The sequence below is a fragment of the Cyanistes caeruleus genome, chromosome 13 (assembly GCF_971803275.1).
Source record: "Cyanistes caeruleus chromosome 13, bCyaCae1.hap1.1, whole genome shotgun sequence".
NCBI lineage: Eukaryota > Metazoa > Chordata > Aves > Passeriformes > Paridae > Cyanistes > Cyanistes caeruleus.
In genome coordinates, this window is record NC_141713.1 from 7829937 (window position 1) to 7847749 (window position 17813).

General features: G+C 52.6%; 1 long non-coding RNA gene across 3 annotated transcripts in view; it reads left to right on the forward strand.

Moving 5' to 3' along the window:
• LOC111934043 (uncharacterized) overlaps positions 1-16303 on the forward strand; it is a 35010-nt gene extending 18707 nt beyond the window's left edge. For all 3 annotated transcript variants that reach the window (XR_015275762.1, XR_015275763.1, XR_015275764.1), the window contains one exon: positions 15655-16303. This is a non-coding gene — a long non-coding RNA (uncharacterized LOC111934043). The remainder of the gene's footprint in view (positions 1-15654) is intronic.
• Positions 16304-17813: the final 1510 nt, after the last annotated feature.

Below are 17813 nucleotides of genomic sequence, written 5' to 3' on the forward strand. Positions count from 1 at the left end.
TGTCTCTGTGGTGTCCTCAAGGGACTGTGCAGGATCTCCCCAGGCTGCTGCAGACATGTCCCAGCTTGCCACTTGGACCAGTGACTCAAGGGAATGTGCTCCTTCAGTCCATTTGTGATACATTTCATGGATACTGCCTTGGTCCCAATGGCTGCTTGTCTGAATGTGCTGCTGCCAGTGTGAGTTTTAATACCTCTTATGCAGAAGTGTACTGGAGCTCTCCAGAATGAAGGGCAAACAGCATGTGTGAGTCTGGACCTGTACCAAGCTATTAAGGCAGTTGTGGTCTTGCACAGTCCCCGGGCTGAGCTTTCTGATGGCCTGACACTGAGGAGAAGAGTAGAAATAGAGGGCTTCTGAGTGGGTGCAAGGCTGGGACCCATCTGACTCATTTTGCAATCAGGTGGATGGGTGATGTGTCAGAGCAAGCCGAGAGCTTGGGGAGGAAACAAATGGTTCACATAGATAAGCGCTGGCTGGGGGAGCCCATCAGGCACCTGTTCCCTTGCAAAGGAAAGATCCTTCCTTGTTGCATTTCTGTAGGCTCTGACTGACTTCTGCCTCCTTGCCTCCTTCTCATCCCCAAAGGACAGAGACTAAAGGAGTGCCTGCTATTGCTGCAAGAGCTTGAGGATGTGGTAGGAAGTGGCTGCTCTCTGCTACCTAATTAACAGCACGGCTGAGTGCTGGGAAACAAAGGCTCCGGTTTCTACACTCTCTTCATCCTTCTTCCTTCCTAGCCCCTAAAAGAAACCGCCCCACTGGTACCATGGGATGTTTCCACAGATACCTCTGTGGGTGCGTGGATGTGGAGGGGACTGTCTTGCTGTGTGCAGTGGGTTGAGGATGGTGATGGTGTGCTTTATTCCAGACTTGGATCAAGCACTCCAGGGAAGGCGTGGCTGGAGGAACATGGATGCATCACTTCTGCTTGGGCTATTTCCAGCTGCAGCTGTCTCAAAGCTCTGCAGAGTGCCCTTCTGCCTCCTTTGGGGAAAACCTGCCTGTGTTGACCCATTTGGGTATGGAGCAAGCAGAGCTGGCCACAGATGCCTGCTGCAAGAAAGGCTTTGCCTGTTCCATGCTCCAAAGGCAGTACCAATCTACTGGGATTGTGGCACCAGAGATCAGCAGGGGCAGTGCACTTGGCTGAGGGGCTGAGAGCTGAGGAGGGATTCTGTGCATCTTGGGGGGTTTTCCCTGCATTCTCTGATCAGACCCACTCAGTGAGAGTCATGGGGGCAGGCAGAGGGACAGGGGGGAGTTTGAACCATGCTGTACTCCTGAGGGACTTGCTTTATGGCTGTGCAGAATTAGTCTGTGTTTTCTAGGCCACCTTTGAAAAGTGGCTGAAAATTTGATTTCCATCGCCTAAAGACTGAGCTCTGTGTTTGGCTCCTTAAAAGACAGGCAAGGACCAGAAATCTCCTGTGATCTGAGAGCCCAGCCAAGCTCTGAATGGCTCAGTTAGGGTGGAGGTGGGCTTTGCAGTTTGCTTTTACCACAGTAAAGTTTACTGCTGTTGTTCCTCCAGTTTGTGCACAAGTGCCACACTGAGGAGCTTCCCAGCTCCTCTCTGCTGCTAGGGCAGAAAGGCCCCTTTGCCAGGGCTGGTTTGGGAAGGACTGGTGTGGTGACTGTCAAGACTGGCACCTCTTTTGTGCAGTGTTTTCATGGCTGTGCTTGGAAAGGGCGGGTGGGCACAAGGCCACCAAGCCCCCAGAGGAGGGATGTCTCTGGTGACGACCACTCATTTTGCCATGCAGCCCTGAGGAGCAGGAGGCTGTGTGTCAGCCCGATGGAAGCTCTCTGCAGGTCCTCCTGCCCGAGGAGCTGGCAGTGACACATTTCTGACACAAACTGAGAGGAGATGCCGGCGTGAGATCCTGGTCATGTCATCTGGGATCAGGTACCAAACCCAGCCGTGGCTGCGGGCGGTGAAGGAAGCAGCTGCCCCAAGCGATGGTGAACATGATCCAAAGCTAATCCCGAGGCATCTGCTCCCTGTGTGTGCCTGTGGCAAGGTGCTATCCTCGAGGTCTCCCAGCCCCACACCGTAGCTGCTCCTGGGGCTCGGTGGCTCTCTGCAGAGCGGAGCTGTGGGTGCCGGAGGGATGCCGGCTGAGGATGTGACGGGTTCGCACTGGGCTGCGTTAGATGACGGGTGCTGGCTCCACAGGGTGCAGGCACAAATATCTCAGGGGGATTTGCTTTCCTACAGAGCCTATTGCTCTCACAGGAAGATGGAAAAATTCGGGTCCTAAAGGGATGAGCACTGCCTGCACTTTGAAGGCAGACATCCCAGGAACCATAGGGAAAAAAAGACACCTACTGATTTTTTTTAATTTTTTTTTTTCTCCCTGTTTCTGTCTGCCTATCAGCCTGTCAGCCAGCTAGATGCTAATCCACAGCAGCAGCAGCACAAATAAAGCTAGGCTAGAGGGATGCTAATTTATGCCTGGATTTCATGCTTTGTTTTACTTCCCCACTTTATTGGACAGAGTAGGCTTTGTGAGTGACGTAAAATGTTGCGTGTGCTCTCCCCATGGCAGGTTCCTGCACATGCAGAAGGAGAAGTTCATTTCTCTGTAGCTCCTGCAGCTTTGCACATGCCTTTCTCTGCCTCCTCTGGATCATTTTGGGGGGGGCATTCCTGATAAACCCCCATCTGATGAGGACTCCCTCTAAGTTTTGTTGCACTCTGTGTGAAACCCAGGGATGTATATCCAGTCTCATCGTGTCTTCTCTCATGGTGCCAGCATTTATGCATCTAAACTGTAATTTTTTTATGCTCTTGCTGGGTAACCAGACTACAGCCTCAGCAATTTGCATGAATAAATGTCATGTAAAATCATCTGCTCGTGGGTAGTGGCCAGACGAAAAGTTATGTTGTGAGGCAATCTGTTCTGAGTGATCTGTTTAATGAGATGTTGAGATTTACAGCTCTCAATATCCATGGGGAAAAACATGTATGGATTTAAGATCACAGCCCTGAGGTGACTTTACCTGTGTGGTACAAGTAGGTGAGGAGTTCTATTACTTGTTGCTTGGGAAACTCAGTGTGTTAAACTATGCTGTTAGGCAAAAACCTTTGAAAAGCCCTGTCTTAAAGGGAAATGTAAAGAATAGGCAAAGAGGTGTTAATAACAGAGGGTCTTGCAGGGCTTCTTGCAAGAGTCTTGCATGGGATCCCCACTGGGACCCTAAGAGTATTGGAAATGAAGGATCAGGCACCAGAGGCAGGGAATGGACATGTTAGGGGTTTGCTGTGGTTTTCAGTTCCCATTAGAGGCAAAGGAAGGGAGATGCCCAAATACCATTGGGTCTCTGTGCTTGCCAGGCTGGTACTGAGTGTTCCCTGCAGCCAAAGCTCCATGAGCAAAGCAGCAAATCACTGGGGAAGGAGAGAACAGGCAAGACAGAGCTGAAGGGGGCTTTGAAATGGCCACACCGGCAGGGATCTATGAATTCCTTTGCTTTTCCACTCAGTTTTCTCACAACTCCTGCTGGCTCCTTGCAGAGCAAGTTGAGGGGAAGAGCTCGAAGGTGGGTCCTGTAGCAAGGTCTGCCCTCAGCTTCACCAGGTTAAATCCTAAGTGAGGATCTAATTGCGTTCAGTAAAAGCTGCCCAAATTTACAGCATGGAAATGAGAGCAGAATCACGAGTGTCCTTGTTTCCTTTTACCATCAAATAGATTTTCTCAGCCTTGAGTTTTGCAAGCTGATCTCTGTAGGGTTTTATTTCATTTGCTGTCTTCATTGCCCTATTAAAACAACAGCTCTGTCCCCAAGTCCCTGCATGTCACTGTGTGTCGAGTGCTTATCCCTGTGTATTGGGGCACAGGAATGTGGCAATAAAACTGCTCACAACCACTTGTTTGGATAAAAAGCACAGATTTGCTTACTTGGCAGTAGTTTTCTTTTTTTTTAAACAGAAATGTTTGCACAGGTGACTTTTGTTTTTGTCGCAATGGTTGTGAGAAAGAAATTTTTTTTTTGTACATTCTTGTGTTTCTGTGTGACATTTTGCCTTGCCTTGTTTAGTAATGTCCAGGAATTTCCTAGCTTTCCTCTTATGGGAAGCACACAGAGGTCATGGGGCTGTATCTGACTGCAGGAGCAGTGTCAGAGGAGCAAAGCTACCTCTGCCCACCAAGGCAGAGCTCATGTGGGTTTGCATCACAGCTTTTCTCTTTTCTGACTAAGCTAAAGGACAGGAATAGTTTTGTACTCCTAAGGTGCACCTGTTTGTGTAGGAGGATGTGGGATTGTGGCATTTGTCTTTGCAGCTTTCACTGGGCTCCTCCACCAGGCTTTCTTTAGGCTGATATCTGCTCAGATTGGGGGGAACCTCTGAGCAACCTTGCATCTTGCATTGCACAGGTCCTCACGTGCAAACACCGTAGGTGTGCAGAGCTATCTGGCTTTGTGCGGGTCTCAGAGCCAGCCTCTTTGAGGTCTCTTTGTTTTGTCTCCCTCTGGGTATCTTGTGTGGATGCATTTGCATATATGGAAAACGTTGTCATCATCTTCTCCCCCTCCCCAGCTCCTGTTCCCTTTGCTCTGCTGGCTCTCGGGCATTTCCAGCTGAACGGAGCCTGCCAAGGCCAGCCAAGCGCGGTGGGGCTGGGGGCGCACACCCCCATCTGCACATTTGTTGTTTCCTTCCCCAGGCGTGCCTGAGGGGTGGGCAGGGCGTAGGGGCATTTTTCCCTATTTTGTTTTTTCCTCTTAGTATTTAATAACTAGCAATAGGCAGACAGTGGGGTCCTGAAGGGAGTCTGGTCCATCCTGTGAGCCCCCAGCTCCAACACCCTGCTGCTCCCCCTCTTTCTTCTCGTGCTGTAGCGTGTCTGGCAGCAGCACCAAAGAGAGCAATCCAAACCATGCAGCGAGGCTGCTCACTTGCTCTAAATCCACGAGGCCAGGTTTAAGCACTTTTTGTTCCTGCCTGAAAAAGCCTTGGAGTGGTTATACCAATAAATCTCTTGCTCCTCCATGAAGATGTCCTTCCCAGGACATTTTAAGTCCCTAATCCTCTCCAAGGCATCTCTGGCTCTATCTTCTCTAACCTGTACCTGCTCCCCTGCTGCCAAAGACTTGAATGCCTTGAGGCTTCATCCCTTCAGTCTGCCTGCTCTCTGTGCACCTCTGTGCAGCCCTGCTCCCACTCCACTGTCCCGACATCCTGCTGCCCGCTTCGAACTGGGGACAAGCTGGGCCATTGGAACGGCCGGGGGCGGAAGAAGGGGGTGGAGGAGAGACGGGGCAGCTGCGAGGCTTGTGTTAGTAAACACTTCCTTGGGTTCACATTTTAATTCCTTACCCCCCTTCCACATCTTCTCCCCCATCCTTTCCCTTTTCTATATGCTCACACAATGAGACCATTGTCAAGGGGTGATTTGAATGAGGGGTCTCCGGGCATGTTCCCAGCATTGTCAAACAGAGTGGGAAAAAAACCACAACTCCAGCCTAGCCAGGAGGACCAGACCAGACTGAGACAGATGCCTAAATTAGTGACAAAGCCTTTTGAATGTCCCCCCTAGACAAGGGTTGCCTTGTGCATGCGTGCGTGTGTGTGTGCATGCTCGTGGGTGTGTATTTGTGGCTGGGTGGCAGCTTGCATGTCTCCCCATGTTAATTAGTTTTGCATGCATGTCTGATAAGGTGCCAATGAATATATTTGTACTCCTTCCATTGGTGAAAGCTGTCTCGGCGGCGGGGGAGATGCGGGGTGGTGGGGGTGTGCTCAGTGCAGCCTGGCAGCCTGGGGTAATTGAGCTGTGCGGGGCTGGGAGAAGGGGTGAGGGTTGCATCGCCAGAGCTCAGCTTCCCAGCGATGGGATCTGCTGCTTTCGTTGCAAATCATGGAGAGTTTAAAAGAGAACTGAGGCTTTTTTTGGTTCACTGGGTCTTTCTCTTCATCTTGGCTGATTGTCTGGCTGAGGGTCTGTAGGCTCTTTCTTCTCCCCTGCCCTGAGTGTCTTTCTCTCAAGTCCCTTAAAAGGTGTTTATTTCCAATGGATTTGTATCCATCTTTGTGTACACACATACACATGCAATCACTCACACAAAGCCCCAGTAACAAAACCTCCGCCTCTTTCTCCAAAAAGGGAGTCAAATCTGCTACCAGTTACAAAATATGGGAGGGAAATGAAGCGTGTGGGTGCCAGGGGTGGAGCAGTGGAAACAGGCAAATGGAAATGCAGAACAGGAGTTGGAGAGACAGAGATAACATGCTCTATAAAGGATTTATCAACATTTGCTCAGGATAGAGTTATTAATTACCAATGCAGAGAAAAGTCTTTCTACATCCCCAGCGTATGGACCAGCACATAATGTCATTCCTAGACTGCTGTTATCATTCATCCATCCATCCATCTGCATTCTGTAGGTTCACACAAAAATTCATTGTATGTGTAGGGATGTAAACATCAGTTCACATCTAATTAATTTCCTGTCTAAATTAATTTTGCATCCTTTCCCTTAAATCAACAAGACTTTAGAGCTCTCATACATTTCTTGAGCAGAACAGGAAGAAACTCTTGAATGGGCCAAGATGTCTTTTGTCCCAGTGGTCCCATCTGAGCAGCTGCCAGATGCTGAAAAAGCAAGGATTTGCATGGCACAAGGCTACTCTGAAGCAGAGGTCATTTTGAGAAGTTTACTGGAGCACAGCTTGCCTCCTGTGGAGCTTGGTAGCACCCAGCTTCATGTTGGCTCCAGTTTGCTTTGCTTTCTCTTCCCTACTTGGGCTCTGGTGCAATGAAGGAGCGAAGAGCAGGAGCTGATACACGATGGAGCAGGGCTGGTCCTGCAGGGAGCCTGGGTGGGAGATGCTTGGCCCAAGCAGCAGAGCATGGGGATTGACTCCTGATGGGCTGGCTGGGGAGGAAGGGGAAGGTCATGAACAAGGTAAGGTGGCTGTTGGCATCAGCAGGGTTTGGGTTGGGTAGAGCCTCTTCCCCCACTGACTTTGCAGCTGCACTGAGCTTTCCTCTGCTACTGGGAGGGGAGCTGGGAAGTGACATGGAGAGATGGTAGAGCAGCCAGGAAGCAACAAAGCCACCTGCCTGGAGGAGAGCTGACAAGTCCCTGGTGGGGAAGAGTGGGCTGCAGGAGCAGCTCTCCTTTGTGCTCAGAGAAATCCAGGAACACAGGCAGGGCCAGGCTATACCTCCCCATTGACCTGCATGGGACATCTATGAGGGCCAGCCCAAAATCCTCCCTGCCACTCTAGCAGTAGGTACAGCGGGCAGCTCATCAGTAATATGCAGGGGAAAAGGGATTCCCATGAAATGCAGGTCTTCCAGTTGGAGAACAAAGGCAATTTTGTGTGACTTATCAGCAGTGCCTAATTGCGCAGGGTGAATAATGAGCAGCCGGAGAGGCAGCACTGCGGTCCCTCCGGCGGGCTGCAGCCAGTGGCCGCGGCTGGAAACCCCAAGGCAGTGCCAGCAGAAGGTGAGCATCCTCAGAGAGGTGCAGCCCCAGCACTCTTTGCCCATTTCAGAGCTGTTTGGGCTCCTCCATTGCAAAGTAATTGTGTTAATCCCAGATGGATGTAAGAGGGGAACCTGCTGTTGGGGAAAAAGTCGCTCTGCGGTTGCTCAAACCTTCCATTTACGCAGAGGGTGAATGTGTCATCCATGCCTGACCCAGATGCAAGGTGGCCTTTAGTCACAAAGAAGAACCAGGCACCAGCATCCTGCAAAGGGCTTGCAGTTCCCTCCCTGTCTGGTGCCTCATCTCTGTGCAGTGGCCATGCTAAGGACCCCTTCCAGCTGACCTCCCACCCCTGTTCCCTCCTCTTCTGTTTGCACATCCCTGTCTCTCCTTAATTCTGCTACCAAACTCTGGGCAGGGCTGTGGAAACAGCTTTGTCAGAGCTCTTCACCAGGTTGATCTGCAGAAGGGGTTTTTTTCCCTTTCCCCGTTGGGATGACTATTCCCACACAAGCAAAGCCTCTTAATGAATCTGTGGCAGCAAAGTAGGTAACGTGCTCACCCTGCCAAGGCTGCTTGGCACAGCTGGAGTCACGTAATCAGGCTAGGCTGCCTGCCGGGGACAGAGTGGGAAGAGTTAAACTGAGGACAGTGCAGGGACAACTAATCCCCAACAGGAAGAGTAGCAGAGCAGAGACCTCCCTGTCCTTCATCATCCTCCCCCTCCATTCATGCACTTTTCCTCCCTCTCCACCACATCCTATTCCTCTCCCACATCCTCCCTTTACTTATTTCTTCTTCCGTCTTTCTCACCCTCCTCTTCTCCGCTGCTTTCTCACTCCTCCCCCCAGTTTCCCTCAGCCCCCCCATCACCAGCCCAGTCTCACATGCTCTGTCATGGCTCCAGAGCTGGTTTTCGAGTGGGACCGAGGGACGGTGTATTTGGGCTGTGGTGGAGGTCACAGCTATATGGGGATTGTTTAAAAGAGATTTGCCCACATCCCAGCCCATGTGACCAGCCTCAGCTGCAGGTCTCTCTTTCTTAATCTGGAGATAAGCGTGATTATCCGAGGAAGGGCTGTTCGGAGCTTTGTAACTGTGACAGGGGAGCTTTCAAGTCGCACTTTGCTGGCAGAGCAGCGTTTAAAGCCGGGGAATCAGATTCCAAGCGTGGCTTTGCATCTCTTTTCTGCTGGGAGCATGGTGCAGGGCTGGCAGTGGGGATGGGAGCTTTATTAGGACTTTGCTTATGATGCGGAAAAGGAGTTAGGGGAGGGAAAAGGGGGGAAGAAGGAGGTGAAAAAAAATCCCAATTCGCCGTTTCCCCATCAGTGGTGGCACAGGAACGATTGGCACTGATTCAAGGGGACAGGCCAGCCTGAACCCTGGTTCAGAGCAGCGAGGTCCATCAAACCTGGGGTCTGGCTTGTTTTTAGCCTGGGGTTGTGTCTCCTTGTTCTGCTTTACCCCGCCTCGCTCTGTTGAATCCTTCACACAAGAGGTCTCTGGGGCCCTGTTTGGAAATGAAATGCTGTTTTAGCAGCTCCCATGGCACAGCTTCCCTGGGAGAGATGGCAAGGCCAGCTTTGCTGCCCAATAAACACATCGGCCCCAGTGCTCAAGACAGCCAACTCCCTGTCCAGAGAAATATTTGCTGGAGATGAGCCCTTGTGGGGCATCTCTGCAGCCAAGGTGGAAGGGCAGGGATATACAGTAATCGTGTAGTTCAATATCATATCAGTGTCTTGTATTGCTGGAGGTTGAAATATTTAACATCTCATACAAGTGACACAGTCCCAAAAGATTTCTTTGGCCGGGACAGGCGTCAAAATGGGGTTTAGTGGAAATGTTCAGCTCTGGAGCAGGTGCTGCTTTGCTTCTATTTGTAGACTAGAAACTCAGAGCAGAGACTCATAACAGCGCTTCTTTTGATGGAGATGGGTCAAGGAGAAAGAAACCTGGATGTGAGCCAAGGGCAGGAATCTGGGGCGAGGTTGAATCAGGACGAAGTGCCAGCGCTTTGGACCGTCACTTGGGCAGGACTCACTGTTCTTGCTGTATCCTCCCTGGAAACGGTTCAGCTTCCAGCACAGCAGCTGAGGCCAGCCTGATCCAAAGGACACCCTGAATCCCATCTGCTCTCCCCACACCACCCATTCCTAATGGGTGGGAATCAGAACACCAAACAGCCCCTTTGCCTGGGTTTGTTAGTGGAGGGGCAGTTTCTTGCCTGTGTCAGAATAGCAAGAGGTAGAGTACATCCCTTTTCTTCCTCTCCCACAAAGGCACATCTCAGTTTTGCATCATGCTGCTACAAGGGCCAGCCAGCCTTAAAGCAGCCCTGGACAAAGTCCTGTGCCTGAAGATTGAAATGTGTCTCTGCAGGGCAGGTAGCTCAGTGTACCTCCAGTGGCTGAAGAAGGGAAGCAATTGCAAATGTATCATTCTGAGAGCAAGCTCTGAAACATCTCCCACGTTGCCTGCCTGTCTCCGGAGCCCCACACAGCTGCTCTGTGGGTGGAAGCTCTGTTTTTCATGTGCCCCCGTGAACTTTATTTTTTGCTATTTTTCTTTGTATGCTGCTTAGATGAATCCTCTCCAGTGCCTACAGCTTATTCCAGGGCTTGACTGAGGATCTGGCCTGCACATGCAGCCTTACTCCAGGGCATGGTTCTTGAAGAAACTAAACGGCATCTTTTTAGTCTAGTGACTGTAAGACCAAACCTGCAGCCGTGCTGCACGGATGATGCCCGTGCCCCATTGGAGAACAAGAGCTCCCCTTGAAATCCCACAGCCTTGGATGTGGCAGCGGGAACGTGGGCAGGAACATGTAGGTGTTGGCATGTGCAGGCAGGAACACGTGTATGCCGGGGCAAGCGTGCCCATGTCTGCAGGCACAGGCCCACGCCTGCCTCTGCAGCAGCCCCTCTTGTGCACTGGCCTCACATGGATCTGCCCCATACCTGCCTGGAAGGAGGGTTTAGGGACATAGGGCTGATGGTAAACTAACCAGTGGTAAATGCAGGGAAGCACAGTAGATGGGTTTAGTGGAGAGATTCGTTTGGGATTCAGCAGGGGAAGGTTTCCTGATGGAACAAACAGGAGAAGGAGCTAGAAAAGGGAGCAGTGTGGTAGATACGGGTGTGAGATCAAAGGCTGTGACAGGGCCAAGAGAGATGAGAGGTGGGAGCCAGGAGCAGTTTGTGTTCCTGGGTGTCAAGCAATGCTGAGGAGAGTGAAGGAAAATCCCTGGCTGCTCTGAACAAAAACCACTGAACAGGGAGATGGGAATGGCATGGAGGGGACAAAGCAGGAGTGACAGAGCAACAAGCACCAAGCATGGGGATGGGTGGCTTTCCTTGCTGGGTGAAAGGTGGTCTGGAGAAGGGGGCTTGCACCCAGTGAGGATGTTCAAGGTGGTCATGGCCCATGACAGGGAGCCAGCAGAGTGCCACAAGCTTGAGGCACAGAGTGGCTTTGGGAAAAAGAAGCTGTCACTGTGACAAGGTGGGTGGTTTCCCCAAAGATTGCCAGTGTTTCCAGGATAGGGAAAAGGAGCTGTACACCTGCATTAGGAAGAGCAGAGTCATTTCTCCAAACACCACGTTAGGCCAGATGCTGGAGTTGGAGCACAAGCTGGGCAGTAACACAAGCCTGGACTGGAATGCCTGCACAGCATCCCTGAGCTATACTGGGCCTGCAGCTCACCCTGCAGCACCAGGACTCTGCAGGGTCCAAGAGGAAGGGAGGAGCTCTTGAAGTTGAATTTGCAACCTCATTGCTATAGTAGCAGAGGTCCTCAGGACACCTCTGAAGTAGGTCACCACGGACCCTATTTTTCTGTGTCTCCCAGTGCAGCACAACTCCAGAAAGAGAATGCACCCATCACAGTCCAGCTGGGCATCGCCCTGGCACAGCCCTCTCAGGCCAGGCTGGAGAACTGCCCTCCAGTGACAGCACCCAGGGGTACAAAGGGCTGTCCTGCACCTGGTCACAGGAAACTTCTGTTCCTCATGCAGCCCCAGTGCCAGCTAATGGTGTTCCCCAAGTCAGGGCTCCCTTCCAGCCTCCTGTCTCCCCATCCCCCACCTCCTTGATGCCTCCCTCCCCCCTTTCTGCCAGCGCCTCTCCTCCTGCTTTGCATAATTTTCCATTTTCAGTGTCCCCTTTTCTTTTTCTCCTCTCCATATGGTGCGTCCCCCTCTCTGCCTGGCGCAGGAGCCATCCTTAACAAGCTCGGCAAAGGCCTCTCTCAGGGGCTGCACATGAAAGATGCTCTGTAAAAACAGAGGCTGGGATGGAGCTCCCCCTTTTTTCCCCCTTGATTTATATGGGGCTGGGATGTGGGAACGTTTCTGGGTCGCATTTTAGAGCCGCCGGGTGCTTGTGCCTGTTCTCTCCAGCCATTCAGTGCAGACCCCTAAGGCCAGCTCGTCCCCAGCCTTTGATCTGCAATGCAGAAAGAGCATCCAGGGCAAGTTTGTGCCTCTCACCCAGCCCTTGCCCTCATTTTGGCTGGCAGGGATGGGATGCCCTGTCCCACCACACCAGGGGAGGGGCCGTGCCCTTTCCTCTCAGTGTCCGGTGGCCTTTTCCAGCTGGCTGCTTTGGCTCCCTCCTGGCACCATGAGGACCTGCAGACTGACGAGGTCCGAGGCACTGGGTCATGGTGAAGCAGCAGGTTGCGGGATTTGGGATACACAGCGGCTCTGCACGTCTCACCCACTCCTGCCCCTCTCCAGCTGCACTGCAGATATTGGCCAGTGAGCACCCAGGGGTGCGTGGAGGGTGCCGGGGCTGAGCAAAGGGTGCCGGGGCTGGCAACGCCTGCCCAGCATTTGATGGGTTAAGCCAGTCTCTGGCTAATTTCTCCCAGCGGCTCCCCTCCTCCTCCTCGTACTTCTGTATGCAGCAGGCAGGGCCTCAGCGCAGGTTCCTGCACTGAGCTGTTGCCAGGGGAGTAGTTAGGCGAGTCTGAGCTATGTGGGGAAAAGGCCTGGGCTGTCAAAGTGTCTGAGATGAACCATAGCCCAGTCCCCCTGCAGCTGGGCCCAAGCATGCATCAGCCCTTGTTTGGAGCCTGGGAATGGCAAAGCCCAGGGAGGTTCAAGGGCAAACTTGCTATTCATTAGTCAGGGGTCCTTGACGTTCCCACTCTCTGTCTCCCTTCTTCTTCTTCTTCTTCTTCTTCTCTTTTCTGTCCCTCTTTTGACAGATTCCTGGGTGCTTTTGGGGAAAACTCCCCTCCTCCTCCTCACCCCAGCAAAAGCCCTCCACATAAACTTCCCCAGCAGACAAGGCAGGAGGACAATAACGTCAGGGCCAAGATGCAAACGAGAGCCAGCGGAGCAGCCGCATCCCCCGGGTGTCCTTTCTCCCCGGCCCTTCCCGCGCTGCTGCTGGAGACTCGGCCGGCGCATTCATTTCGCTCATCTTGCCCATCGCCGATGTTTTATTATCTTGATGCTTGCAGGAAATTGTAACTTGAGATAAGGAAAATGTCAGGCGCCTTCTCCTCTCTCCTGTAGCCCAAAGCACCGAGAAGTTGCTCCGTAGGAAATGTAAATGCTTGCCCAGGTGCAGAGGATGAGCATGAGATGGAGGGAGCCTCGAGAGGCCGCGCGAGCATCTCCGTCAGGAGATAAAACTCGCGGCGTAGGCGTAACACAGAGCCTCCCTCCCGCCCTGCTGAACAGAATATTTCATAGCTCTTAGAAGCCGAAGCTCCCTTGTAATTATCCAAAGCAAACAGCACGTGTTATTAGTTTAAAATGATTTTTTTTTCCCCCTCCCCGGGCCCCTGGAGCAGAATGGAGGTGTAATTGTGCTAAGGAGTTAGCAGGGGAGAGCACAGCTTTTGGTCACATTCAAGTTGGAGGGCTTGAGCCAGGGAGGCTGGTATGAAAGGCTGGTATTTGCATAAACAGCGTGCATCCCTACAAAAAAGAAAGATATCAGGGGCTTGCAAAATTCAATCAAGGCTGGGAGGGAAGAAAAAAAAAAGGGGGGGGGGGTGAAAGGGAGGGGGGAAAAAAATTGACAGTGAAAAAGGTTTTTCTAAGTAACACCCTGTCGAGATTAAATTGTCCAGAAAGTTTCTCCGTGTGAGCCGGTGAAGCGGAGGCTGGGCTGAGGGCAGGGGAGGAGCGGGGTCCCTCCTTCCTGGCCTCAATAGGGGACAGGAATCTGATTAGGCAGAGCGTTCTGCATCCATTTACCATTATTTGAGGGTTTTTTTTTTTTCTTCCCACCGCCCAGAATTGCTGTGGCAGGGCAGTTTATCAGCATATAAACCTCAGTGCTGGATTTGTAAGGGCATGAGGAGGCACGGGAGCAAGTGTTGGGGCAGAGGCTGAGCTACAATTTCGATTATTTATTCAGTTAAAAAAAAAGATGGACAGTAAATCCAGACACAGAGGGATGTTTTCCCTGTGCAGGGCGCTGGGGAGGGAAGGCAGTGTTGGGGCTGGAACTGGGTCATGGTAGAGCCCTATTTTTGCAGGCACCCTCAGTGCAAGGTTGAGCTCTGCCTGGAGAAAAAGAGTATTCAGGAGATTTCAGTTGTCCTGAAGCTTATGTTGAATCAGTTGGGTTCGTCCAGCTCCTCCTGCCCTCAGTTACTGAGTGCCAGAAGTTTCAAGCCCACCAGACAGGCAGTGGGTGATTTCTAGGCTGGTTGATGTCTGGTACCAATGAGCATCCCTCTATCCACGCTGCAAAGGAGTTTCTCTGGAGGCCAAAGCAAGAGCCCTGGCGAGGGCAGGGGCTGTCCCTGCCCCAGGACAGGGGATTTTACCTGGCAGGTAAAGGCTTTCCCCTTGTGACAACAAGGGTTCAGCCACCTCCTCCTCTCCTGGGCTCATGAAAGCACCCACCATCATTCAGATCTCGTCTGTCCTGACCTCAACATCCTTGCCGGGCTTGGGGGAACATTGGGGATGACTCCTAATGTCACACAGGATAAAGAAGTGTTGAGCCTTTGCTTTTTGCAGCCTAGGTCCCCCTAAACACATGCAGCATGGGGTCTGTCCTCTCAGCACCCAGAAACAGACACAGACCATGGTCCTTCCCCAAACCCAAGCACACGGGGTAGGTTTGGCCGCCGCCTCTCTTAAGTTTTAGGCTTGCTTCAAAGTTGCAGAAGGGAAGGGATTTTCCTTCAATTTCCATCAAGTGCTTTATGAATATTGCAATAAAGGGGTTACAGAAGATCTATTTTTAAGAGGGAGAAAAAATACCCATGAAAATTGCAGCCTGGACCCCAGAGTGTAGAGTATTTGCACAGTTCAAAGAGTTACGGTGGTTCATCCAGTCACAGCCTGGGAACGTCGCGGTGCGACCTACAGCAGATCACATGCCGGCTACTCCCAGGGCGGCTCATTAGAGAGCCACACAGAAGATTTATCTCTTAAAATGGGCTTGCAAATATTTTATAAAATTTGCAATATTTTATAAAATTACAATTTGGTGCAATAAAAAGAATAAATTAGCCAGCTGATGGTTCCTTTTGCAAGTGTACTCAAGGATTTGTTATATGAGTCTTTACTCCTTCCAATGTAACAGTTTATGGGCAAAGCAAAGGGAAGATAGGAAAAGGATGGGACTGTTTTGGGGACTAGGGAATACACACTCAACATGAATAAAGTGTAAAGGAAATAGATGAAAAAAAATCAGGAGAAAGGGAGAAGAACATGATGCAAGGTGGAAGATGTGTGGGGCAAAGCACGGGAGGCGTGGGGGAAGCCGAGAAGGGGACTTCAGCTGAGCGTCACAGCTTCGGCTCCAGCTCGGTGGCTTGGTATCACTTTCTCCAGTCAGGCAAGGGCGCCGAGGGCAGGGAAAGTTAACACGAAGATTAAAACATCAGAGGGCTGTGCCTTTAGTGGCTCTGACATGCAGAGTAATCCCATGCCCCAAAGCCTAGGGAGGAAGGACAAGCGGTGAGCCCTCCCCTGGCTGGCGGTGTGCGGGGCAAGCAGAGGTAGGGGATTGAGGAGGGTGCAGGGGAAGCTTGGCATCTTGGGGACTACAGTTTTCCCAGTAAGGAAGAGGTTAAGGTGGTCCAGAGCCACGAGAAACATGTGATGAGGAGGTGAAAAGGATTGGAGTTCTGCTCCATCAGAGTCAAGTTGGTCTGTTCTCAGCCAAGCACTACTGGACTCTCTGACAGAGATCATAACCACTCCATTTTTTTTTTTTCTTTCCTAGATCCCAGTGAGTGGACAAGGAACTTTTGAAGCCTGTGAGTTCCTTCCTGCAGTTGGCTACCACCTGCCCGGACTTGCCATCTGACTTCTCCGAGTTTCTCCAGGAGGGTCTCAACCTGCTTCTCCATTGGCCCCGGAGAGGAATCAGCTTTGTCTCATGGACACAGTGGATTTCTGCATCACTTTGAAACAGCGGTGCAGCCATGGGGAGGGAGCCAGGGCAACACAGGGAGCCAAGGGATCATCCCACATCACTCCTGTACGTTGCCTTCAGTGCCCTCAATACCCCAGGGCAGAACCAAAGTGCTTAGGCAGAGAGACCTGAGCCAGTCACTGCTTACCTGGTGAAATACCAGGTGTGTGAAGTTTGGAGGGAGCTTTTAGCCCCCGGCTTTGCTCATGGAGCAGAGCTCGGCCCTTGCTGCTCTTGATCCCTGGGTCTGTGGAGCTGTGGGAGTGCAGCCTTCCCAAAGGCACTGTCCTTGGGGCCCAGAGGGCCATGAGCCTGTCCAGGCCAGGCAGCCCTGCTACTGTTGTACTGCACCCTCTCTTTTCCTGTAAGAGAAATGTACTGCCTGTAATTCTCCCCCATTCAAATCCCCCCCACCCCATGCACTGTTGAAAATAAACTCTCCCTTTTGCAAAAGTGAGCGTGTGATTTGGTGCAGTGTCGAGATGGAGGAGGCAACGGGCACAAAACAAACCCAGGCAAACCAACAGGGAAGCGGGAGCAGCCGAGAGCCAAGCAGCCGGGCTGTGCCGTGCCCCGCATCAGGCATATTTCCCTGAAAGCCCGAGCGAATCCCTCGCCGCTCAATGATCTTTATTTGGTCTGAACCCCGTCTGGGAAGTAACCGCTAAACCCAATGCAAACAGACCCCCGTGAAAGAATATAATGAATATGTCTCTCAAATGATTTGGAGCCCTTCTGCCTGCAGAGCAGGGTTCCCCATTGTGCCCCGCTCCCGGCGTGCTCGGGGCAGGCTGCGCGAGGTGGCCGCTTTCCCAGCTGAAATCCGAAAAAAGCAAACAATGGGTCAAGGCCGGCATTGTGCGAGCCCAGGCAGGCAGAAGGAGCGCAGCCCGGCATGGCCAAGTTCAAGGCTGGGCAGGGGGCCGGGCGCGGGGATGCTAATGGGGGCTGTGCGGGGGCTGCGGAGCAGGGGGGCCGGGGGGTCTGCGTGCTCTTACCCTGTGCAGCCCTGAGCACCCAAAAAACACCTTCCAGAGAGGCAATGATTGCCAAGTGCAGCGAGGGGTGCTGGGGGCATTGGTGGTACTGGGGAGGATTTGGGGTGCTGGGGGGCTGATGGTGCTTATGGGGCTGGTATTGCTGTGGGGGATTAGCGTAAGTTGGAGGAGAGCTGATGCTGCTGGGGGCAGACTGGTGCTGTGGAGGTGTTACGAGGGAGCTGGTGGTGCTAATGGATATTACTGGGGGAACTGGTGCTGGAGGAGGGCTGTAAGCGGAGATGATGGCACAGTGCTAGTGCAGTGGGCATCCTGGGGGCGATCTGGGCTTGAGAGCCTCGCAGAGGACACAGCCCCTTTGGGTCTGAGCAGAGACCCCCCCCCACCCCCCTCATCTCCCCACTGCTCCCCCCTCCCCGGATGAAGTGTGCGGAGACAGGCGGAGCGGCCCGTGGAAAAACACCATGGAGGGCCTGCACAAAGGGGGTTTTATTCAAATTTGTTTAGAGTTTAGCGGATTTGCATGAAAAATGTGTGAGAAAAGCCGGCTCCAATGACCTCATCCCCAGCTGCCATTAATGTTCAATTAAGTGCTGAATAGTAGCAAAGGGGGGACCGGCCGGGACGTGCAGAGAATCCAGGCTCGGGCGCAGACTGTGAGAACCGGGCGGCCCCCCCGACCGTCTGGCCCCGGCCAGCCCCGACGGGGTCCCCCCGCAGCCGCCCCGCTCTGCACCGGGAGGTGCGCTGAGCCCGTCGGGTCTCAGCCCGTCTGGGTCGTTCCCCGGATCAGTCGCATTCTGAAGCAGAGTGCCCCCCGCCGCGTCAAAGGTGGGTGTTTGGAGGGGGTAATGCCCCCTCTCTGCGTTGCCGGGGCTGTTGTCGCTCCCCCCGCAGCCCGCCTCGCCCGGCCCGAAGCCGCTCTCCGCCTGGCAGACGGTGTCAAAGCCCAAGTTCAAGTCCACGCCG